Raw genomic sequence first — 27,325 nt, 5'->3', positions numbered from 1 at the left:
TTTTTGGAGAGTGACTTCCTTATACTGTTCTAAGTATTCAATGGGAACTTTGTATTCATTGCAGTACTTGTACAAATCTCTTCGTCGCATGCATAATACTAATGCATGGGCCTCTTCCAACTCATTATTAGGTGGTGTTTCAATAGTCTTTAGCACAGAATCATTAGGCTTCCAGTAATCAGCAAGATTATCAATCTGGGTAGAGAAAAATAGATATTCATTTACAAGTACAAGGGCATTTATAACATGAGCTCCAAAGCCTTCACTTTTGGATGAGTATAGACAATCCTATAAAGTTTTGAATGAGAAAGGAATAATTTGCTTATACACCAACATTCCTTTTCCCTATAACATATTTCATCCTCAAAAACTTTCATGCTTTCTACTGTAATATTTACCCATATTCTTAATCCTTTACATGGATACCAATCGAGCATAGGCAAGGATTTGGTCAATGGAACATATTCTCTATTATTTTATAGTTTGTTGTGAATCACAATTAGCCAATTCATGATGGAAAGAGAGAAAATTTGGCTTGAAAGTAGTTCTTTGAATATATATAGAATTTAGGTTGTGAATAAGATCGTGGTGGAGCTTTTACTACTTCTAATGAACTTGATTATAAGTAGAAATGGAGGCTCTAAAATCAAGGCTCCATCACAGCCTACAAGTTGGACCTCCTCTATCTTCCAAGCTACACCTCATTTTGCAAGTCTTGTGTCTAAAGAACATCCTTGGCCAATGTTCTCCCTCGATCCACCCTTCCCAGATTGGATGACAATAGATCTATCATAGTCAAGCTAGAGACTATTTCGAACCAACAAGAACTCACTTGGCACTTGTACCATTACAAATGTTTTGTTTCAATGGCAAATATCACAATCAAAAAACACCAATGGGGGAGCGTCTCCACCAACTTTAGTCGTAGATTGACCGATACAAGCCTTGGGGAGGAAGCTTGCCAAAGGAAGAGGGCATGTTAGGACTCTCATGTCCTAACTATTTGAGGCATTGTAATAGTCATAGTATACTTATAGAGAAATTACATTGTTTGGATTTATTTCACAATGGTTATACCACATAAATCACTCTTTGTGAAGATTATATATTGATGTTCTAAAGCAAATATCATCTTGGAGTCGCATGTTGGAATATAACTGTCCTCTCAAGAAGTTGCCCCCTCAAAGACTTGTGATTCTTGTTATCAACAAAATAATAATTGTCACTATCTTCTGAGCCTTGTGTTATTTCCTCGTGCAATTGTTTTATGTGATAATATTTCTTAGCTGAGATCCCAACAAATATAGTGTCTACCAAGAATTCAAGGTAAATGATCAACTTTTTTTGTTACCACCAAATTATTCCATATAAAATCTGCAGTACATACAAATAGGTCCCACAAGTGCCTATGGTCTCTTGTGAGATCACTTTCCCTTAGTTTTTTTCAACAATTTCTTCAATCAAATGACCAATTTGTGTTATAATCACTTATGTATCTATAGTGACCCCTATTGGGACTTGCCATAGAATTCTCAAATAAGCTCTGAATGATATTGGGAAATGTAATTATCAACTTAATTCCCTGATTTAGAGCCTGCAACCAGGTCAACTTCAAAAGATAAATAGACACATAATCCAACCATGCTACTAATAGTATTCTAATTCAAAAGTATAATATTCAGAATGTATATAAGGGTTTCCTTTAAAGCTCTATCCAAACAACCCATCATCATTATGGAGCACCAGTTGGGAGATCATACACGGCACCTCAAGCTGTTCCACCCAGCCTAGGAGCACAGAAGGACAGCCAGCATTCAGCCTCCCAGTCCCAATTGGGGTGTCTTAACTGGACTGACTTCTTGCTACTTGCATTCCTCAGATGCACTATCTCCACTCCAAAAAAGGATGGCCAATTGGATGAGAATCTTAAGGGAATCATTATTTATAATCTATTATGCATAGGCAGAATCATAGCAAGAATAACAACACACACACACACACATATATATACGCACACACTTATACTTCCTAACAAATAGAAGACAAATAATAATCAGCCAAATCAACATGCATCATACTTCATAGCACAATATTGGATAGGTATATAAACTGTTGGTTGATATTTATATATTCTAATGTCTGCACTCACAAACAAATGCTCAATGATTCTTCTTTGATTGTTGTAGCTGCTTCTATTCAATGATTTCTCTTGCCCTCTTCTCCATCGTAGTCCTCTCTATATATATATATTAATTGCTTCATGAAGGAAGGTTTCTTTTGGAGGTTGTTGTTTCTTGAGAAATGGACACAGCCCTTCATAAATCGCAGCCCATCCCTCTTCTTATTGTAGCCCTCTCTATATATATCCCCATTGCTTCATAAGGAAGGTGTCTTTAGGAGGTTGATGTTCCTTGAGAAGTGGACACAGCCCTTCATAAATCGCAGCCAATCCTAAATGCTATCTTCTAAATATTAATCTTTATTTTTATTTCAATCTTGTTATTAGATTCTTCCTTATTTTCCTGCAATTAGATTTTAATTAAAATTTCTGCACTTAGGGTTTAACTCCGCTTATGTCTGCTCTTCTCTAGTCTTTATTTAATTTCAATTGTTTTCCATTATTCATTCCTTGCCCTCCCATCACGGTTCCTTCTTTTATATCTTAATGTCTTCCTAAAGAGGGATGACCCTTGGAATTATTATGAAGTAATTGATAAAATACTTGCTTAATATTAACAGAAACCGAAAGGTCTATATGAACAAAAGAATAAAGTGATGTTTCCTTAGGAAATGATCATAAAGAATAGAAATATTATATTCTAGCTAAAAGAAAGCTAAAGAAAGCTAACAGATAAATATTAGAAAGATTCTAATATTTACAAAAGATTACAATCAAGTAACCATTAACTAATAATAGAAGCTTATCTATTATCGTAATACCCTCCCTTAATGGTTAATCTATCCAGAGCACGAAGCTGTCAAGAAGCGTAAAAGGCAGATTCTGTCTGCTCAGAGTGCTTTGCACTGTTCACTATGGGCTGCAAACCAAATTGCTTAGATAGGGCAATTAAGCGCTTCCAACATTCAACCTTCAAGTGCCCATACTTGTGGCAATAGTTGCATTGAATGTTCTTTTTCCTGGAGCCTTCTGAAGCTGGAGCAAAGGAACTCTACTAAGAAGATTGCTGAGAACCAAAACCACCTTATCGTTGTCACGATATTCAAAGATGGTTAGCATCCACTGTTCTGGCGACCATTGAACTTCTGATTTCCCTCGAGCAAAGTATTAGTCAGAGATGCCATAGCACGCTTTTTAGTGAAAAAGCATGAAAATTTGTTAAGGCATGTTCTTTGAGGCAAAAACACGAAAGACCCAAAAAATTTGAAGGATGGCCCAGAAGAGAGCTCAAGAAACCGAAAAAGAATATGTTATCAGTTTTTGGATCTGCTGACTTGAAAATCGAGGCACAAAAATCGAGACACACAAAAAATAGACAACCCAATTGGGATCTCAAAAAACACAATAGATTACAAACAGGTAACCATTAACTGATAATAGATGTTTATCTATTATCATAATAGGAATGGCCAGACCTTTTCCCAAGTCACTTCCTCTTCTGCAATTATGTGTCAATACTTAAAAGTTAATTCCTCATCAAAAAAGTCATGAGCAACTCCTCTCAATCATTGTCATATATATATTAATTGTTGTTGCCATTACTCAATAGCGAGTCAACCTTCTTATGGACAATTCTAAATACCTTATTATTATTATTTTCTCCTACTTCCCTTTGATGTTGGGTTGACTTCCTATGAAGTTTTTTTTTTTATAAAAGTTGTGATTTTTACCAACCCTAGGCAAGGCGTGACATATCATCATCGATAGGTGCCATTAATTAATATCTCTTGTGGTGCAGGAGCACCTAAGGATTGCCTAGGCAATCTAAGGTTTCATTCTTTTATTTTTTTTGTTGTGTAAGTGTGAGCCTTAGGGCATTTTGGATGTGGGAGATAAGGTCATGTTGACCATAGTTGGAGTACATTGGAGATTTTTGTTCATAGGTTCTTAGGGCCTTTTTTACTAGGTGCAATTAGGGGCTAGTGAGTTGTAAAGCCCTTTGATTGGCACAAGACTTGATGATGACATCATCATGAGGTCAGTAGGATCTAGGAAGAGTTAGGGTGAGGTTTTTACCATAGTTGAAGGTTGTGGTTAAGTTTGAGAAGATAGGATGGTCATTTGACCAAATTGGTGAAAAATTGCAAAAAAAGATGTAAAAGTTGCATTGTGCAACTTTGCAACTTTAGGCAAAAAGGTTGCAAAGTGTTGGAGAGGAGTCCTAAGGAGGGTGTAACCACCCAACCACCCTATATAAGGCTGGAGAAGACCTATGAGCAGGGTTGGAAGTCCATTGTACGGATTGATAGTTTTTGAAATCAGCATTTTGGAGCATTTTGTGAACAAATTCTTTGTTTCTAATGACAGTAGTTAGTTAGGAGTTAAAGATCCGTACTGTCACGTATGCACCTTTGGTTTTCATGTTTTCTTAAACTCTGTGTGTTGTTAGATAGGGATTTTGAATTTCTTAATTACCTTTTGTGAAATTTCTTGGTTCTACACTGTCACTGGTTTTGTCCAAGCAGTTCTTGAAGATGGAGCACTAACTCATTTTCCCACTGTTCAATCTCTATGGCCTCTTGGGAATAGTGAAAAGACTCCATGTACATCATGAATACAAAAGCAGGGGCCCTCAAATGCAGAGCCACTATTTTTAAGGTCTTGCCATAGGCGAGTCTATGGTGAGCCCGGCTAGGGAAGACCATATAGAAACCAGCATATCTTGCAGAGGAGGAAAGCTAGAGTCCAAACTCCTTTTGGACATAGAAGAAGGAAGTCTTACCATCATCCCATGAAGGAGAGAGGTTCATACCAATCCAATAACAATCCCAAAACTAAATCTTGTTTGTGGAGGCAGCCAGTTAAGCCTAAAAAGCCCAATTTTCATCTAATTTGGATTAGGGTAATGGATGAAAGGGTATGACCCCAAGACGCCAAAAATCTCTAAGGGGATGGCAAATGAACCAAGAATCCTAAAAAGGATTGCAGGGTTCCTTTGGAAGGCATAGGAGAAAAGCCCTATTTTCTTGCTATAGGAAACCTAATTGGGGCTACTGGCTAGTAGGCCTGTTTTTGAAAAATGGAAGAAATCGGATGGGAAGATGGAGTTGATGGGGCTTCTAATTCACCTAATTGGTTGATTTGAGGTATTTGATGACACCTCCATACCTCTGCAAGGTCTGGTTCAGAATTTGGAGGTTGAGAGCCTTTATGCTGATGTAAGGGCTAGCGTGAATGAAGTGTGCAAGCGTCAAGTTTTGACTTGATAGTGCAATCTTTCTTGGTAGTTGGGTTGGCTAGAGAAACCAGGGGACCCTAAGACAGTTAAGGTCCTATAGGTGATAAGGGGTGAAGAAGAGACACCCTAAGAGTCTTGCAAGAAGACCAAGAGCATGAATTAGTGAGTGATTCATCCAACCTCCCTATCATCTTGTTGGCTACTTTCATATGCCAGACATCAACATGAAAATGTTTGCTATTTTAAGCTAAGGGAATGCCAATTGCAATTTTAAATAAAGTAACTGTACAACACATATAATATAGAATAATCATAATCTTTCATATATTGGTAGTGTTTTAAAGATTTCTCAATACAAGAAGGGTCCAGCATATGGCACCCCAATATGCTGCCCCTTGTTTAAAACCATTTTTTTTTGTGTCCACTTTTCTCATACTCAGTTTGTAATGAGCCCAAGCTGGCTTTCACTGTAAAACTGAAAATATTTGTTTCTTCTTTTTGTGTTTAATGGATTTTGCAATTTATTTTGTTTCTTGTATATATATGAAATGAAAGACAATGCCAGGAAATAATAAATAACAATAGATAAGCAAAAAAAAAAAATTCCTCATACATCACATGCTGAATACAACTTAATTATTAAAATAATCAATGAACCTGGTGTGGGGCAGTAGTTTTCAGTGACTTCTTCCAAAGAAACGCAGGCCTCTCCAAGTCCATGCAAAGCCTCACATGATGACTGTGCCACCCAACCAATAATCTATGCCGCCCTGTATGTGAGATTGCAGTGCTTGGAGTGATGCCATGCGAGTGATATACACACGCCCAGGCGTGAGTATTCATAGCCAAAGTAATCCCCAATTTTGGCAACTGTTATTGCAGCAAGATCACCCTCCTTAGACAGCCCGATAAGAGCATTCAAACACCCAAATGCAGCATTGAGCGCCAAGGGAAATAATGCCCAGCTTGCAGAGAATTACTGGTGCCTATGAACAAAAAATATGCGCTCCAAAACAGTGGTAAAGTGAAGTCTAAAATCAGAGTTGAACTATGCCCAATGAAAGAGATATTGCCGTTCAATATGCAGCAAATATAAATGCCCAGAATCAGAGTTGCAATGCCAAGAATGCAGTCCAATGGCCACTCCAATACAGAGGTAGAAACCAATAAATTAAATGCCTTGTGCAGATAAAAAACAATGCCCAACAGCAGATATAATATGTCTGAACTGCAAATGCAAATTGCAAATAATAACACAGATCTGAATTACCAACTCTCAACACCACGAATCATCCTCCAGAAATAGTAAATACAGTATGGAAGACACTCCGAAATTCAGACTGAATAATTAATTCAATTCACTATACCTCAGGAATGAATTGAATGTAAATACTAGACTCATAATGCAATTCCAATGTGCTATACAACAGCAGAAAATGGACTCTCAAATCAAGAGGAATCAGTCCTCAAGAAGAACTCTCAACTTCAAACCTCACAAGAAAATTATTAAAAAGCAATTGACAAGAGATGATTCTAATTGCTTCACGAAGCCTCTTTTATAAAGCACTTGGCTTGTCCAATACACCTTGCATTAAAGTTGCTTCATCAACACACCTTTCAATTAGAAGCTTCCATCTAATTCTTTTAACTTAATAACTTTCAAGCACATGGCTTCATAAGAGGCTTCTCAATTACACTTTCAATCTATAACATGAAATAAGATAAAGTTTCTTAATAATTAAAAGCCTCATAAATAACTTATTATACAAACTCCCTAAATAAACTCAATCCACTGCTGATGAAGATCAAATGTCGGTGCCTTCACTACACTGCTAAAAATAGAAACCACCTCAAAATAGACTTACTAAAAGAAGCAAGTCTGCCTCAGAGACCCTCAAAACATACTGCCAGGTCACGAGGGTCGCCATGATGAACTGGCTTAGCCTAACTGTAGGAGCTTGCTAAAATGAGGACATTACACAATCAATAGACAATAAGTCTACAGCTTACTTATATGCCAGTTATAGGGTCAGATGTCGCATAACATAGCATTTTTTGTTGATTTTAGTTAATGATGATAGTATGGATAGTACTATTTTGACAATCCACTAAACTTCCATGATTATGAGAAAATACACGTATTAGAACTGGACTGGATATTTTCCTTGCATTCATTACAATCAAGAAATAACAGAGAACATTCAGAATTCTGTTCCAGAACTAAAACAAAAAGATTTTCTTACCTTAGAAGCTAACAATGGTTGATGGCAAGTAATACCTAGAATAGCATTTTGCTTGCAATAAAGGGAACATTTTCTTCAAGAGAAATATATTTTAAATCAAAATCACCATCAAATGTCTCTCCTTTCCAAAGCGACCAAGATGCTCTGATAAAAAAAATCCAGTCTCCAATGGACTGTCAACAATTTTTTTGCATTAACAGAGGGCCTATTAGTACCAATCCTACTCAGTTTGGCTTCAGATATTGCACCCGACCTGCAATCTCTTGCAGTGGCTTCATGACCCCTTTTCAAATGTTTTCATCCATCAGCAATAGAGGAGGACAGCACCCAATTAGTGAGACAAAGCTCACACTAGCAATACTTCACTAAGTAATCTCTGCAACACCTCCACTTCTTTACTTGAAAACAAGGTATTCAAGTAATCTTCCCATCTTCCAAAGAGTTTGTTCTTGCAAATTGCAGACGATGTTCATTGTTGTTATCTGATCCTTTGAGCCTAATCTTCCCTTGGAAATTGCCAATTAAAGAGGGATTCTGCAATCATATTCAACTAGAAGACATTGCTAAGCCCACTTATAGGTTATGCTGTAGGTTGAGACAAATGAAGGAAAGAAGTAGAAAGATAAATTTGTTCACTGCATTATTCAAAATCTGTTAAGTGTATTTAATCAGATAACCTACAGGTCTGAAAGTGCAGACCGTACTTCTTCTTCTTACCCTAATATATCATTAGGTTGGCATTAGATTATATATTTTCCTTAGGAGCCGGCGACTTCTCAAGAAGTAACTTGATAATCCTTAACTAATCTAACACACTGTGTTAGTTAGATGTTATTGTGTTTATCTTTCAGATCACAGACTTATAGGAAGATTAGTTATGCTACCTTAGGAAGGGACATGTCCCTTTGAGGGACATAACCTTTAGCAAGGACATATAGGGAGGTTATTGGTGCAGTTTGAGGACACACGGTAACAATTCAGTCTGCTCCTCTAAGCATCTATATCCTGCAATTACTTTCAAAGATACTCCCATTCAATCAAAGGTTGATTATTCCTTATTGTATCAGCATTAGAGAAGTTCAGTGTTCTACACACGTTACACAATTCAGTCTATTTCTTCAAGCAATATCATCATACTGATCTATTGCAGAAGTATATAATTTTCTGATCAGAAAGATAGGTGTCAACTTCCTCAATATTCAGATTATTAGAAGACCATTCTCAGCAATCAAGGACTGAAATAAAAGTCTGATTCAAAGGATACAGAATTTGCAGATCTTTACATGGTATCAGAGCTCTGGTAGTCGAACCTAGGCTCTGCAAAATTCAATTATCAGACTTCATATATATCTAGCAACTATCTTCTATCTTCAATGGCATACAGTTACACAATCAGACCCGAGGACAAGTTTGATGGGAAAGAACACTTTGATGCCTGGAAATTCAGAATCATAATGATTCTTGAAGAGAATGATGTAAAACAATTTGCTGGTGGAGCATCCAAACAACCTTCAATTGAACCTCACAAATCTATCTGGAGCAGAGGAAATGGAAAAGCCATTCAAATCATTTTTAGATGGAGTCAAAAATGATATTGTACCTATGCTTACAAAACATCAAACTGCCTTTGATATGATGAATGCATTATGAAATGCATATGAAGTAAACAATGCAACTAGGGTTCTCGCATTGAAAAGGCAACTAAATCACATTCAGATAAAGAAAGGAGAATCGATAAATTCTTACTTCCTAAGGGTTGTCGGTATTAGAGATGAACTATCAAGTATAGGAACCACTATTAGTGACATAGAATTAACACTAATGGCTATAGATGGATTGCCAAATTCATGGGAAACATTTGCACAAGGAATAAGTGTCAGAGATAATCTTCTGGACTTCAACAGACTTAAGAACGATTGTCTTCAAGAGGAATCCAAAAAACTAAAGAAAGGAGGGAAACCGAAAACAAAAGATGAAGAACTTCATGTTCTTAATATAAACTCCTATAAGGGCAAGAAGAAGCATTTCAAGAAGAAAAAGGGAAATCAAAAGAATGAAAAACCCAAGAAAGATCTATCTAAAATAAAGTGTTTCAAATGTGAAAAATTTGGACACTACAGATCTAATTGTCCTGAAAATTCCAAACAACAAGCAAACTGTACAAATGTTATTAGGGAAGAAGATACTTATGATCCTGAGAACCATGTTTTGTATTCCTCACTATCAAATGAAATTTCAAATAAAGCATGGGTAATTGGTAGTGGGTCTTCTAGACATATAACGGAATACAAAGAAACACTAGACTCTTTATCAAAGAAGGCTAACGATGAAGTTACCATTGGTGATAATTCAGCACACTCCGTTGAAGGAATTGGAAATTGCACTTTGAAACTAAAATCAGGAAATATCTTCTTCTCAAAGGTGTACTCTACATACTAGGAATTAAAAGAAATCTAATCTCAATTACAGCACTTGAAGATGATGGCCATAATGTTGCATTTGTGGATGGCAAAGTATTAACTTGGGCAAAGAACTCCTCCATCAAGAAAGTGAAGTTAATTGGTCAGAGAAAAGGATATTTGTATGAATTGAATACAGAATCTAGTCAATCTATTCAAGCCTTAGTTCATAAAGCTGTAGATATAAATGAAATATGGCACAGAAGATTAGGGCATCTAAATTTAAAAACTTTATCAACTATGGAGAAGATGGTTACTGGATTACCTAAACTAAATAAAGACCACTCAAGTATTTGCAAAGGGTGTGCTCTGGGTAAGAACACCAAAAGTCCTTTTCATGATAGTACTAGAAAAACAAATAATGCACTAGAATTAATTCATTCAGATTTATGTGGACCTATGTTTGTTGCTTCTTTTGGAGGATTCTGGTATTATATCTTGTTCATAGATGACTTCTCTAGGAAAACATGGATTTACTTCTTAAAATGCAAAGAATCAAAAGAAATTCTAAAGAGATTTTAAGAATTCAAAACATTAACTAAAAACTTTTCAGGACATAAAATTAAAACCCTTAAAACTGATAACAAAGGGGAATATACCTCAGACTTGTTTAAAAGAGGGAGTACACCATTCCTTATAATCCAAAACAAAATGGAGTAGTAGAAAGAAAGAATAGAACAATTATAGAAGCTGCTAGGGCTATGATTTTTGATCAAAATCTAGAATATTATCTTTGAGCAAAAGCCTCTTGTATAGTTGTCTATATTCAAAAGAGAAGCCCTCACTCTTACCTTAGAGATAAAACTCCTGAAGAAGTATTTACTAAGGTCAAACCCAATAAAAGTTATCTTAGAATTTTTGGATGCCCTGTATATATCCATGTTCCAAAAGAAAAAAGAACCAAGTTAGAACCCTCTGGGAGGAAAGGTATTTTTGTAGGGTCTAGCGAAACATCTAAGGCATATAGGATTTTCATACTTGGACAGAAAATTATTGAACTGAGTAGGGATGTGATTTTTGAAGATCTTTCTTTCAAAAGAGCCCTAAGTTCTAAAGAACCTTCCCCTTTGTCTAGTTCTGAAAGAAATAGTGAATCTGGGTCCTAGATGGAGAACTTAGAAGAAATTGAGGATGAAATTCAAAATTTGAATCTCGAAGAAACTCAAAATTCAAAGAAAAGACCACTTTGGGCCATTAAAACAATCGAGGCAACTCAAGACTTTGTTGCACCTTCCGGAACAATCAGAGAAAGAAAAAGACCTAAAAGATTCTCTTGTTATACAGCAAACATTAGTGATTTATCCAAAACAGAACCAACCAATCCTTCTAATGCTATTAAACATACAGCTTGGAAAGAAGTTATGACAGAAAAATACCAATCTATTATGAAAAATGATGTTTGGGAAATTGTTCCAAGACCTAATGGAAAATTTGTTGTTTCTTCCAAGTGGATATTTAAAATAAAGCATGTTGTTAATAGTAGTATTGAGAAGTATAAAGCCAGATTTGTAGCTAGAGGATTTTCTCAGAAAGAAGGGATTGATTATGAAGAAACCTTTGCTCCTATTGCCAGGTATACCTCCGTAAGAGCAATCTTAGCAATTGTCACATCAAAGGGAGGTGTTGGTTCCCAAAACCACAAATTGGAAATCCAAGAGCCTGCCACTTCTCCAATAGGACTTCTCAATCAGTTCTGGCCAACAAACGGGAATACTTTTTGATTCCCCTGCACTTCGGGCACCACTACACCTAGGCAGGTAAACCTTCACCTTAATACTGATTGTCTGGTTCAAGGCTTTTCTAGAGCGAATTTAAGCTTCTGGAGTTCTTCAACTAGCAAAGTCCTCGAACTTGATCAAAATGAAACTGGATGCTGGATAATGGTTGAATGTTTTTTTATAATTGAATAATAATTAATTTGATGCTTGTAAGAAGGAAGTTATAGATTTTCTGACTTCAATAATAAAAAGACCAGTGCCTCTGCTCATCCGGGCAATAGAGTCAACTTCAGTGAATTTTCATGTACAACTTTATAAAGTTTTTATGCACTTATACTGCCAACAATTAAATAATCAAGATGCAACAGACCAAATATTATGCAATTTAAATTAGTCCAAATTGAATTTTAAATCCTCTGGTAGGGAGACAAACTAGACACAGATACAGAAATGATTTAATATTTCACAATATCTGCGATGATCAAATTTAAAATGCTAAACGACCATATCCACTTATCCAATATTTGATTTGTATACAAAATTAGAGAAATAATTACAAAGGATGATTTGCCTGCAGTTTAAATCTCCACGCCTTTAATAATAAACAAATAACATTTTATTTTATTATTGAAATAAAATAATAGAATTTATATTACAAAGTCATAATGAGCCCCTTATTCCTCCATACAATAAATAAATATAAAATACTCCTTCAGAGTGTATGAATCTAAATGTTTCTGAATATTTTATTTACAAATAGCATACCCCTTATTTATATTTTAGATATAAGAGAGACGTGACTTTTCAGATGGAAAGTCATTTTATTTGGAAACAATTAATCGCACCTCTTCGGTAAATATAATCATTTTTTATGTAATCCCAACCACAAATAACTTTAACAGATGGAATGAAACGATTATTTTCAATCTTCATATGGGAGTGCAATATATTATATATCACTTTATCTCCCTTTAATATTCTATGGTCTCCTTGAAGTTTGATTATTGTTGGTGGGCTCTCGTAGTCAATTAAAGTTTTTACCTATTTTATAAAAAAGAATCATTATATCATTACCATCCCTCTATCCTCATGGTCAGAACACCAATCCTCAGACACTCAAAACTTCTGTTTCTAACAGCTTTTCCTTATATACCACATCTAATATTGGAGCCGTCACCATAGAATGCCATCATGATCTTTCTTCGGAACTTATGCTCATAGCAGGCACCTCCCGATATGTCTATCTTCATCGTGACTTTCAATGCTTGAGGCTCGATAACATGTACCTAATTTGTCCGCAATTTGGCCATTTTTTCTATATCGTTGTGTATACTTGTTGGTAATGGTTCGAAACAAGATTATATCCTTCCTTAAATGCCACTAGATCGCTCCTAGAACTCTTTTGCACACCCCCATGATATGCCTCTGAATGCTCGCTATTTTTATTCTGAATATCCAAATATTTTGAGACATGAAAAGACACACGGCCAGCTACCTTTATTATGCAGAATCAAGGATACGATCCTACAATCTAAGACTGTCTCCATAATCACTTTGTTTCCAGGGCAAGCTATACTTCTTCTATGTTTTTAAAACATTATATCATCACCAGTAGATTCAAAGATCACATTGATATTGGCACTGCCGTAAAGCACGTGCAATATGCTCAATATATTTTCTTCAATGCTTCTGAATTTTGTTTGAATATTGGAATCATAGATGGTCAGTTCTAAGTTCTAACCATTAATCATTGTCACAGCTCTATACAAATGTTAACTTTTTATCTTGATTGCTATTTGGTATCGTTGTATACATTCGCATCGCTATTGATTACTGAAGTCACTTGGATTTCAGATTGAACATTTATTTCCATATAATGCTCAGTTGTAGCACATTAGCCTGCCCAGGTTGAATATTTGCTTAATTTGCAGCCACCACAGCAATATCTAGGCAATTGCCTAAGTTCTAACATATTTGAAATTTGAATTTCTAATTAACTTAAAATTGTTGTAGGTAAACTTTTGATGGAGAGACACCCCACCATATTTTGGTCCCCTTGTGCGGCACACTACATTGACCTTATGTTGGAGGAAATTGGCAAATTTGAGTGGGTCAAGTCATGTGGAAAGGGCAAAAAACATATGCAAGTTTATTTATAAACATTCATTTGTGCTTAGCACAATGAGGAAGTACTCAGGAGGCAAGGAGTTGGCTCGTCCAGGCATCACGAGATTTGCCTCGAATTTCATCACTCTGCAGTCCTTGTTGACATCAAGGGACGATTTGAGGAGCATGTTTGTTGGGTGGGAGTGGATTTCATCTTCCTATGTTGTGACCATTACAGAGGTAGATGGGGTGGATTGCATATTTGATGATGATGGTTTTTGGAAACCTGCTAGTGAAATCCTTAAGGTAAATTTATTTCAATTTAACATTTAGTATTTTACAGTTTACTATGCTAATTATTTAATGATTTAGTTTTACTTTAAGTTATATTATTTTATATTTAAGTTTTGACTCAAATTTGTGTTTTACTTTATATGTAGGTCACTGAGCCCCTTGTATCTCTCCTACGAACTGTTGATGGGGAGAAGCCCTCTATGGGCTACATATATGAGGGCATGGATAGGGCCAAGGAGGTCATTAGAGCCCAATATGCAAGAGTGCAGGAGAAGCATGCCCCTATTTGGGATATCATTGATAGGAGATGGCAGAATCAGCTCCACAGGCCCATCCATGCGGCAACTTACTTTTTGAATCTGGCATTTCATTTCCATCCTAACTTCAAGGCGGATGAGGAGGTTCTCATCGGCTTATATACAGTGATCCAAAGGTTGAGTAGTGATGAGGATAGCGCTGCTGCAATTATTGAGCTCGACAAGTTCAATAATAAAGAAGGGCCACTTTTCTCTGGCAGGATGGCCATAGATGCTCGGGCAACAATACAGCCAGGTAAAAATTAAATAATATATTCAATGTTCATGAATCTAGATTCTAAACTTAAAGTTTATGACTTATAGACTTATAGTTATAAGTTGTGCATTTTAAATTTTAATTGTTGATTATGTAATTTTAGAGTTGTAATTTGTAACTGAGACTAATTGTTTTTATTTTCCCTTATTTTAGATAGATGGTGGCAAATGTTTGGGGCCACAACTCCAAAACTTCAAAAAATTGCCATTTGTATTCTGAGTCAGCCAAGCAGCGCTTCTGGATGTGAACACAGTTGGTCCATGTTCGAGCACATCCACTCGAAGAGGAGAAATAGGTTGACAGTGCAAAGGTTGAATGATCTTGTCTTTGTTCATTACAACCTTCGTCTTAGGACCAGACAGATTTTGAGAGCTGACTCCTCTCCGATCATTCTGGAGGAGATTGATCCACAATCAAAGTGGCTCAGAGAGGTTGTGGATCCAGTCTTTACTGAGGAAGACCGTGCATGGGTTGACCAGGTGGATATAGAGGTTGAAGCAGCTAGAGCACGTTTAAGCACTGGTAGACACACACGCACACGCACAGACACAAGCCCTAGCAACGTTGTTCGTGAGCCCATCTTACATGCAGGGGATATGGCTTGGCAGTCCTCTAGGACCTACATTAGACGCCTTTCTAGTAAGCAGACTGGATACTCAAAGGCTAAGGCTGAGGCTGAGGCTGCAGCCAAGCTTGAGGATGATGTTGAGGATGATGATGACTATGAGGCTTGAGTTGGAGCCTTGTTTTTATATTTTGTTTATAGATATTGATACTGAATCACTCATAGACATACGTTTCAAACTTTCATGGATCTTCATCTTAGATTCTTACATACATTTATGATTTGATGTCTTATGGATCTTCATTTTACATACATTCTATGATTTGAATCATTATGATCATTTGATTTCTATTTACTTCAGCTAGCCTACAATTTACATTTTACATAACACAGTTGCGTATGTGATGGATTTTATGTTCCAAACTTCCATGTTTATGTATGTTAAGTTTTAACTTCTATTTGATGATGTTATAGTGTGTTTAAGTTATATTCAATAAAGGCTGCATAAAATAAGTTTTAAATTGTTAAAATCTCTATAATTTAAAGAGTTTTTTTCAAATTTGCCAATTCATGGGCGATTAATGGCCAATTCAAGATTCGATTCGGCTTTGCCGATTCTAATCCAATTCCAATTCTCATTACTTTGGGTTAAACTGTTCTGCAAAACTCCTATATATTTCTATACATCTGGAAGTTGTGATATAGGTTACAGTGTATAAAAAACGATATATGTGCTTTTGAAAAGATAGAGGTTGAATTGAAGATTGGGAGTTGGCTAAATGTTGGGTGACTTAATATCTAAGTTAACGATTCGGATGCGGACTCGAAAACGGATGCGAGAAGCGTGATTTTTTTTTTGACAGATCCGCGTATAGATGCCTCTGTGTGTGTGTGTGTATAATATTGCTAGACATTATATATATATATAATTGTCTATTTGTTGTCCCTCACAAAACACCCAACATTGCTCACATAGGGCAATATATAAATGTCTATCTGTTGGGAGTTCATTGAGTGCTAACTGTTGTTACAAATTGTCTATCAGCTGGCCATACCAATCTGGGCCATGTTGGGAGTTTTGTGAGAACCATCAAGGTTGGAGTAGGACTTTACACATTCAAAGGCTCTATATACATAACTGTTGGAGGGTCGTACTGCCACAGAAGGAGTTGTCTATGTTAGGGACTGCTACAGCAGTTCCATGTAAGTCTGAAATACTCCACTAAGGGTGTCGTACAAGATGATTGAGGCCCGTACCAAGCTTGTAGCTGAGTTCTGGGTAGTGACTGAGACTGTGACAGAGTTCTGAGTAGTGATTTGGTCAGAAAACAGAAGTTAGCACTCAATAAACGCACCCTGCCAGCATCCAACGCACTTCCAAACGCATCCCGCATCCACTTCCGCATCCGGGGCTACAAGGCACGAATTGGTATCTTAGCTTAATATGATTGTGACACTGATTGTCATTGTGAAGGTTTGAAAAAGTAAAGACTTTGAAAACAATAAGGCAGATTCAAAGCACATGCATATCTGTCAATGTGGACTATATTCTTCTGAGTCTTTTGAATTATATCTCAACTAGAATTTCATTCTACTTGAATGTAGATCACGAGCTAAAGATGTGGTTCTTCCCAGTATGATCTGCATCCACAAAACTTTTGTGATTTTGTGCTTACTGCTGGATGATTGGGAACACTGAAGGAGCTATTTCAATGTTGATTCGATGATGTAGCCTGTGGTTACAGGCTGACTGTGTATCATCCCTGTGTAGAAATTAATTGTGTAATTGCAACATGGATAGCCCTGTCCACCAAAACTGTTAGGTCAGATGTATCATAGCAATCACACTAACATCTCCTTCCTCCATATCAAAATTGTTCATATTTAGGTTCTAGTCAAGGTGATCAGCAGCACTTATTACTTGGGCATGACTCGTGTCTCCTTTACAACAAATTGAAACTCTTCTCCCCTATCCATGTCCAATTCATCCAATTTCTTTAGAAGATTTAGCTCTATTGAGATCTTGTGATGTAGTATATGATACTTTTACCCTCTCTTTCCACTCTTTCAATGCATTGCCAATACTAAGAAAATGATTCGCATTCAATCTTTATAAAGATTGCAAATGTTTTTTAGATGATGCAAGTACATTAGGATCAAACATGCCTTCTTTTCTATTATCAGGAAATGGTGATGGAAACTCAAAAGCAGCTGCTTTAACATATCTCCTATAGAACTATGTCCATCAGCATGACTATCTTCAGGAATGATATCATTTTGAGCCTCCGTAATAATGATGTTTCTTAATCCTTGATTTGCTTTATGATTTCCATTGCTTTATTGCAGCTATATTTTAGATGTTCGTACTAAATTTCCATCTTTTCTCACTCTTCACAATAATGGAGAATAACAAAAATGGAGACTAAAATTAAGGCTCCATCAATATCCACAACACTCACCTCGTGATCAACATCATGTGTGCTATCACTGGTGCACACATAATCAACCAAGGTACCATTACTATGTCCCTCGAAAGATGTCTCAACTAGTAAGTGGAAGTTGTTGTTCCAACCATCTCTACGCCCATTGTCGCATCCAATATAATTGCAAGTTCCTGTAAGTCAGGATCTTGGAACCTATTAGCAAAAGATGATTTTTCATCAACACTAGAAAACTCCATGCAATCATCGTTCACACATGGAAAGGCTTCTATCTCATGCATAGGCTCACCATTACGACTGTTGCCATAAACTTCAAAACTTTTATTATTATTGAACAAGTGTTTCTTTCTTTTTTCTTCGCAAACCACGGACGCAAGCTTTCTAGAAGTTGTAAAGCCCTGATACATTTTTATTATAATCCAAGAAGGTATTATTATAATCCCGAAATGTATTAGTATAATATTCAAAGGTATGTATGAGCTCTAGCCTAAGATCTTGTATAGATTTTGTTTTATCCATAATTCACACAAACCCTTTGTCCTGAATGTAGGCTTCCCCCATGGGACCCCTTTGATACCACTATAGGAACCCCGTATAATGGTCTCTCTATTGATCTCAAAAGTGCTTAAAGAAAGGTCTGGAGTGTTTTGGTTATTCAGTCACGATATTAACTAATGCTTTGATTCAGAAGAACAAGGGAACCAATGGTCATCAAATGAGAATGACTTAAAATGCATGAGTACTGAGTACTAACCAATAACAGTTTATTCCAGACGAAGAGTTGTTCTTATCAAAGTCTTTGTTTGCTAAACAAATGAACAGTATTACAATTTGTAATCAAGAAAGTAACTTCAAACTATATCTGCACTTCATGAATACTTGGTCGCCTATAGGTGAGAAATCATAGTGTTTTTGAATTCTTAGAACATCTTCCTTCAACGCTACAAATCCCTGCGACTCAGGCTCTAACCACCAACGATGAAGTTGCTCCCTCTATAATGCTACCCAAACTATAGTTGGATTGCTTATTTCTTGTCACGCCTGAACAATCTCCAACCTGTCAACGAGCGGCACAATTTCATCCCCCGTATTGCTTCCCACCTCACAATTAGCACAAGACCAGTCACGTTAGAGATGCACGAAGGTTTCAACCATGGCTACTAGCACTACCCACACTGCTATGGGTTGTCGAGCAATTCAAGATGCTGAGGAAAGGCATGCACTTTCATTATTGATGTCTTGCCAACCCTTTCCCAACGAGAACACCACTACTATTGGGTTGAATCCGCCCTCAACTTCCTAAATGTTGGACTTTTGCCAACACTATACTACGCAGGAGTGTTTGGGTCCGCAGTTTCCCACCAAATGCATTCATTCGCACCTTGACTCTACTATTGTCTACATTCAAGCTTCATTCTACGCGGTACAAATGAGAGACAACATTCTGTGAACATCCCTATAACTGCCTTCAATCATGCATTGCGTGAAGTGCACCCATTCTTCATTGTGCTCTCGGCTCTATTTTCTTGTGCTAGTATTATCAAGCTTCCTAAACTGCCAATATAAAGACAAAAAGTCACCCAAGAAGCATCTATCAGCTTCGTAGATGATGTTCTCCTAAAGAAACAATCCTCCAGAAGTGGTAACTCAATGCATGTGTTGGTGACTCTGTAAATTTCCTCATAATTAAATTCTTGTATTCTTCCACACAAATGGAATTCCTCCCCTACTTTGATTTACTACCTGCACCCAAAAACCGTCCCAAACACTTTGCATTCCAATACATCCATGTTACTTTCTAACCCAGTCTAACAGATTGTAACGACAGTTGTTTCTTTCCCTCTCAGGCTAAACACAGCCTTAAGCAACCTTCCCTTTTTAATAATATAAACATGCTTCTATTGTTTCCGTTTCACAAGAGTTTTTTGCAAATATGTTCATATTTTATTATTTATTTACTAAATACTTAAGAGAGAAGAAAAAAAGCATTTAATAAATTAATCACTTAATGAATTTCTTCAATTGCTGAAGGGGGACATTACACCCCAACAGGTTCTAACTTCACCTCTATAATATCCCTTGCTATTCCTAGCATAAATTTGAATCTCAAGGAGTTTTGTCAAACATTTATTTTATTTTCAAATTGTTTTTGCTTGCTTGGAATGGTTTCAAATGAAGTTTAAGTGCTTGCAAATGATTAGTAAGATATCTAGGCAAAGAACTAAAATGCAAATGCAATCCTTTTTGTCTTTTTGAATGCATACATATGATTTCTATATATAAAATGTGCACCTACAACCAATGGAAATTTTCAGAAACATTGGCATGCATACTTTCAATTCCCAAATGCAAATCATTATGCAAATTAGTCACTTACAACAATTAAACATTTTGACAAACAAATGACATGCAATCCTATATTGCCATCGTTAAACCAGGTATAAGTTGTTATGCCTCACAATCCAAATGCCATTATAAAATCTGATATAAAACATGCAACTACAGCAGCACCATATGCCAATAGATATAATAATGCAAAATACATCAAAGAACCTAATGATGAAATAGCAGCAACTTCAGTCGATAAACCTTCAAGAAGCTCACGCCCAGATCATTAGGTGATTAAGAAAGCTTGACTACTAAGCATTCCAAACCCCTTGTACAATTCTGAGGATATTCGCTTTCAGATTTGCACAAGACTCCCACGTTAGAAATGTGCCCTTTACAAACACTCTCAACGCTTTATATCTCATACACCTGATATATATCTGTTGCAGCTGCTATTACCATGAATTGGCAACCATTAGGAATGATTAATCCTTGACTTAAGAAGCTCAAACCTGTTGCTACTGATAACCAATGCAAATCTGAAGTAATTTCAAACCAATTCATCCAAGAAAGCTCCCTGATGACACCTGGTTGAAACCATTATAATTGCACAATTCATTGGTTGTTTCAGCAATTCAATATGCTGAAATAACTTGGAAGAATTCACAATTCTTCAAACTCAATCTGAAATTCTTGTTTCATTTTCTTCTCCACGCAAACAAAAGCAAATGCACAAGTCATACAATGCATTCCATTTCTCTCATCTAATGGCTTTTTATAATTGACAAGAAGAAATCAATCATGGCTTCTTCAATACACTTCTCATGACTTATAAATTTATAATATATTTAGCTTTTGTTGTACTTGCTTTTGATGTACTTGAAATATAATATATAACAATGTTTCCCTCCAATTGGTACATAACAAAATCACATAAAGTATATTTTAGTAATCATTTGTGCATCCCTTTAAATTGGCCCTTTACATTATTCCTCATATGCTCTTTATAATTTGTCTTTATGATCATTAAATAACCCCTTTTAATAATAAAGTCAAATAAAATTTAAGGATGAGCACTTTTAAATAGTTATTAATATGGTATCACTTTACTAATAATTAAAATGTCATAACTCCAAAGGTACTCATTATTTCTAGATTCTATCAACACCATGAGCTATCCCATTGCATTGACTACTAACCAGGGTGTCTAACTAAAAATAGTAAGGATACATCTCTCTTAACCCTTGATTTACTAATTTTAGTAAATCCCTGAATACCTAATCAACAACGTGCCAAAGGTCATCATTGCAACTGAGGCCAGTCCAAGTGCCTTGCCAAATATAGAGATGTTGGATAGATGACTTGCTATATATAAGAAGTGTACCAAACTGCACCAACTAACAAATGAGTCAATCCTAGTGCATACCAAAACTCTAGGTGCCCTTGCCAAAAATAGCGCTGACCATAGTTTCACCTACTATAAATAGTAAGTCCCCAACTGGAAGCTTTGTCAATGTCACCATAACTCCACGCTGCTACCAAATCGTCCAAGTGCCCTGCTAAAGATAGAAACTGTGACTTTCCTAAAATAGACACTTATTATAAATAGTAAGTGTCAAACTGACTCAAACTAAGAGCAATCTTGAACATCCCTGGCCTTTGGAATGGGAGCTGGCCTCCAGCTCTGCCAACTAGACCCTACGAACGACTCCATTAGCCTATGTGTAATGAGCCCTTCTGGCTCACTCTCAACTATGCTGAAGGATTATTTTTATTGTTTTCAAAGTTTTATATTTATTTTTTCATATATATGTTTTTTTAGCATATATAATATATAGCAAATGCATGGAAATTAAGAGTGAATTCTTTCTTCTATATTTTACTATGCAAACTAAGGCAATGATGGCAACTATATACAATGCACATATTGAAATTCAAATTACAAAAGCTTGGTAATGCTGGTTAAGCAACGTTGGCTTCCAATGATGAAGAATATTGGTCATTAATTGGTCCTAATAGAGATATGGACCCCCCAGCAGAAAAACATAGGTCTGGAAATGAAAAACGTTGGCCCGTTATACACCGATGTTGCCTCTTACAATCAGATAGCAGCCTTGAAACTTGGTCGCTGCTCCTCTATAGACAGCCTTTCACTGTATTGTGTATGTGCAATTTTGATGCTAGAACTCCACACAAATACCTCCAAAATTCTAATAACTCGCAGTCGTCCAACCTCAACTGTCACGTCACCTTCCTAGCATGGATCAATTCAGAAATTTGATCCCAAACAAAAATAGAAGATGACACAATTCATTGGCAATTGAAAACCAATTCCAAGTGCAAGCAAAGACATGGCGTCCAACCATGAAATTTCTTCAAAACCCTCAAGACCACTATCTCCACAAAATGCAAACAAAAGATATCCAAGAATGTTTTAACCTGCACCAAGCCATTGCTTTTATTATAATAAAAAAAATCTTCCTTATCACTCCAATAGTTAGCTTCATGAAGACCCCTTTCACTTAAATGCCCTTTGCTTTATACTTAGGCACATATTTGAATAATATAATTTCTTAACTCCCTTTGGCTCCAAAAACAACCTTTTCATCAATATCATTGTTCCATGTGCCCAAGATTTTAAACTTTTCAACTCAGTTCCAACAAGCTATGACACAAAGGTGACCAATATACAACACCAGGAAAAATAACAACCTTAGTGTATTTAATTAAATAATAATCATAATTCATCTGTCTTGCGAAAATGGCTAAAGAAGCATCACAATCCAAATCTGACAGCACATGAGTGATCTTGATGAAGAAAGACAATGGATGAACCTGACAGGGTGACTTGCTAAAATAGACACTCCTCCAAAATTCTTGGAACCCCAACCAGAAACCAAAAATTAAAAATGAGAACATCATTCAACTCCTCTAACTCATCTAAGCTCATCAAAACCACCCATTGACTTACTACAAATAGTAAGTCCCATCAAACGGAGCCATAACCCTCAATAGGGTCCTCTAATCATCAGTATTAACCTACAAGGATGCGATAATAGGCTGAAACCATCAACTATCATGGTCATGCTAGAAGGGGACATTACACTATGAGGCTTGGGAAGTAGGCTAGCCCTCTGAAAGTTGACACTCAAGAAAAAAGGGACATTACATAAAACTATCATTTCTACCTGAAGACCTACTTTCCTTGGATTTGAAAATCACTATGAAGAATCCTTTATATGTATCCACAAAACTTACTTCATGTACATCTTCCCAATTATCATTAATCCATCTATTCAAATCAATAAGAAATGTGGATAAATCCCACAACTTAAAAATAATTGCTTGGTGTTGCAGCCGATTAAAATGATATTTTAATGTTTCCTCCAAAAAATTCATGCATGGTCGGTTCTCTTCTAAAATCCACCTCTTTTGATTTTTGTGTCCCTCGTACTATCTTCACCCTTCTCGTTTTTTTTCAAGATATTTTTCCTTTGTCATTTGAATTGAAGATCTCTGAATCCTTTAAACCCTTTGGAACCCATATCTTTTTTATTTGGTTTTCCCCATTAGATTTGTATTTGTTGTCACGTCCTCCTTAATGATTAACTTGGTGTCCAAACAATTGTTGACTACCCCATCCCACCCAATGATCAACTTGTTAACCAAAAAATCTTGTCTATTATAATTTTCAGATATGTTTTGATCCATGTCTCCCCCATGAATTGTTTTAATAGGTTCCCCATAACAGCACTCCATTATGATATCTCATATTTCTTTCCCTTATAACCCCGTTGAGATTTCAAACAATGTCTCTCTGCCTGCCACCCTGAATAATGTCCGAATGCTCCCTTGAAAACCTCCAGTAATAAGCCTACATTCATCTGTCTTCTTACAATAATGTAGCAAGTTCTAAAATATTCCAAGGAAACAATGTGATGAGATCTGAAAAGCATTTGTCTTCCCAAGGAGCCCATCCAGTAGAACTTACCTCTGTAACAGTGTTATTTGGTTCAATTTCTGGAAATAAAGTAGAAATACTTCCTCTTGAAGACCTCCACTACTCTAGCTCTCTAGGATTATCTACTGAGATATTAAACAACTGTAAGGATCTTCTTTCCCTATTGAATCAATGTAGCATCCATCCTTTGAATGATGTTCAGTGTTTACCATATCATTATGTTCATATGATACATTTTGAATCCAAGTTCCAAATTTTGAAATTATTTTGAAAGAAGGAAAAGCCTTTCTTGTATCCAATAATGCACATAACCTAGGGTTTTTTGTTTCTTTAGAAAAATTCCAACTTTGTTTCCAATGATTTCAAGAGTATCTGGTTTCTTATATTCTACTAGAAGACTATCTAATTGAATCCAAAAAGGGATAAACTTAATGTTATGTTCTTTTCCATTAAAATTTGGGATCCACTACTGCATATGTAATCCGGACTTCTTATAAAACCAGCATTTCTGCCCAAAGACTTCATCTTTACTTTCCTTGTATTTGAAAGTCACATGAAGAATCCTTTATATGCATCCACAAAATCTACTTCATCTACATCTTCCCAGTCATCGTTGATCCATCTATTCGGATCAATAAGTGAAATAATATTATCCCAGAACTTAGAAATAAATGCTTGTTGCTGCAGCCAACTAATACAATATTTTAAGTTTAGCTCCGAAAAATTCATGGTTAGTTCTTCTCTTTAAGGATCCACCTCTCTTTGGATTGGTGTGTCCCTGATACCATCTTCACCCTTCTCATTTTCTCCAAGATATTTCCTTTGTCATTTGGATTGAGGACCTTGGAATCTTCTGAACCCTTACGAACCCATATTTTTCTTATTAGGTTTTCCTGACTAATCACATGATTCATGTCTGTAATGGATCGAAACTCTAACCCTCTTCCTCCTAAATGTACTTTAAAGAAGGGAAGGTTTCTGTTTCTTAAAGATCCTCTATCATTGCACCATGTTGTAATTAACCCTCTGCCATGCTGCCTACCCTTATATTCTGTTTTTCCAACTGCTCTTTTCAGTCTGAATAACTCCTTCCTCTTATGAGAAATATACCAGTATTGTTTCTGCCAGAATTTATTTGGAAGAGGGAATGTTGATCTTCCAGCTCTTGATGTAGGAAACACTGGTATTTTGTTGAGAAAAGTCATATACCCTACCTCCTTACTGCTATCATACCATTTTCTGTTTCTCTGTAATCCTCTTTGAAAGTTTAGGCTTTCTTCACCTCTTCCATCATCATGACCTCTTCTCTTCTTCCCACAAGTATTTGACTGATTTAATCCTTACTTGTTAACTGCAAAGGGTGAGTATTTTAATCAAGGTTGCACGGGGATGGGGGTACTTGGGTATATCAATGTTTTCACTATAATTTGATATTTATAGAAAATATGAAAAATGTGAGTCATGACAATGCTTTTTCAAAACAAGAAAAGTGATAAAGTTTTTAGATGTAATGTATTGTATTCAGTTTCAGCTTTGCAATATGTTTGTTATAAAGTTGCATGGGTAAAGGGTGCTTGGGTACTTTGGGTATGGGTACAGTTGTTTTCCAAAATAGGGGACAGGGGTACATGGGGCCTAAAAAAACTTGAATATAATTTTGATATTTTATTAAAAAATCTGAAAAATATGAGTCATGGGTCATGACATTGAGCTTTCAAAACAAGAAATCTAAAAATATGAGTCACAAGTCATAATGTATATGCTGAATGTTTAAACTTTAGATGCATAACAAAGAAGACAATAAATAGAACAAGAAAATCATAAATCATATAACGAGATATTGCAAATGATAAACTTCTAGTGTTAATTTGAACAGTGAAAATCAGAAAAAGTTTAGTAGTTTACTGTTTTTGATAAGATAAACAGGTTTTACAGGGATCTTGAAACCCAAAAGTTAAAACATTTCAAAAGGCTGATAATAAGCAATTAAAGCCCAGCCAAAGTACAAAAGCCAACCAAAGGGCCAGTTCAACAGATAGACAAAAAGCCAACTAACCAAAAAACTACAGCAGTATTTAAGTTTCAAACTGATTACATATTAAACTTGATAAAAAGCAAGCTAATATGCAAATGAAAAACTGAAACAAAAATCAGACATCTTAATCTATGCGGCAGTTTTTTTAACGTTTTGAAGGGGGGGGGGGGCCGCCGGAGGCGAGGGCGGGCGGGGAATTTGTGAGCTGATGTGGCATTTCCAGTATAACAATGACTTATCGCAAATGATAAACTTCTGACTTGAGCAGCGATAAACTTTACTATTAATAGTATTCTATCAAAGTTTCAAACTAATTACGTATTGAATTAAGCTTGATAAACAATAAGCTTACACAAACAAAAAAACCGAAACAAACTTCAGAAATCTTAATCAAGGTCCTTAGCTATGATGCTCTCCACTGGGTACTCAGTACTTGGGTATGTGTACATGGTACTTGGATACGTGGGTACATGTCCCAAGGGTGTGAGTACGCATACCCATGCAACCTATATTTTTTGAGTTCTTGCCTCCCTCCTCCACTCCGAGCCTCACAGAAGTGAGAATCTTCCCTGAAATGCATCCTGCCATCTCTACTTGGGTCCTGCTACTGAGTTCTGCAAGTTGCTACTGATGCATATTTGTTACTTCCAAACCCTATACACTCTCGACTTCTATAATGCCTTCCATACATCCAAAAATATAGATCCTGGTTTTCCCTATGATCTCCGCATTGATCCTCTTCTTTCCAGCACTCCTGGTTTGCCCTACGATCTCTGCCTCGATCCTCTTCTTTCCAGAGCTCCATCCGTTTTCAGGTTTCTCTTTGGTCTTCAGTTTAGTATACTTAGTCTTAAAATATTACTAAACAAAAGGATCTTTTCATGATACTTCAGCCTATTCCAATGCTCTGTCACAGCATTTATATGTATTCTTAAGCCCCGCTATTCTAGTCAGAATGTCATGGTATTGGTTGTGCAGATAAATTATGTTCTGTGTACTTCGTAGTATTGAATCTAATATTTTAAATCAAATATAATCAAAAGTTTACCAAAAAGGAAAATTGCTAGATTACAATAATGCGTTCCTTCCTGCAGAAGGAGCTTCCATTCAGTATCTGATATTGTCTGGGAGTGATATAAGACTGTATATTTTGTTTCTATACGCAATCAAGAAGACAAATTTGATGGGGATGACTGCTGTTAAATGATTAGATCTACTCTCAAGAGGAGACAGAGATCTGATTTC

The 27,325-nt window shown here is 36.1% G+C and overlaps 1 protein-coding gene across 4 annotated transcripts in view; it reads right to left on the bottom strand.

The window, feature by feature from the left end:
• The window catches only part of LOC149548148 (protein IN CHLOROPLAST ATPASE BIOGENESIS, chloroplastic-like), a 134,848-nt gene that overhangs the window by 106,352 nt on the left and 1,171 nt on the right, over positions 1 to 27,325 (bottom strand). The window lies entirely within an intron of this gene.

This window comes from Cupressus sempervirens, chromosome 7, assembly GCF_028749045.1.
Source record: "Cupressus sempervirens isolate cs-2001-9-10 chromosome 7, ASM2874904v1, whole genome shotgun sequence".
Classification (NCBI taxonomy): Eukaryota; Viridiplantae; Streptophyta; class Pinopsida; order Cupressales; family Cupressaceae; genus Cupressus; species Cupressus sempervirens.
The sequence above is the reverse complement of the archived record's forward strand: the minus strand, read 5'-3'. Positions and strand labels throughout refer to the sequence as shown.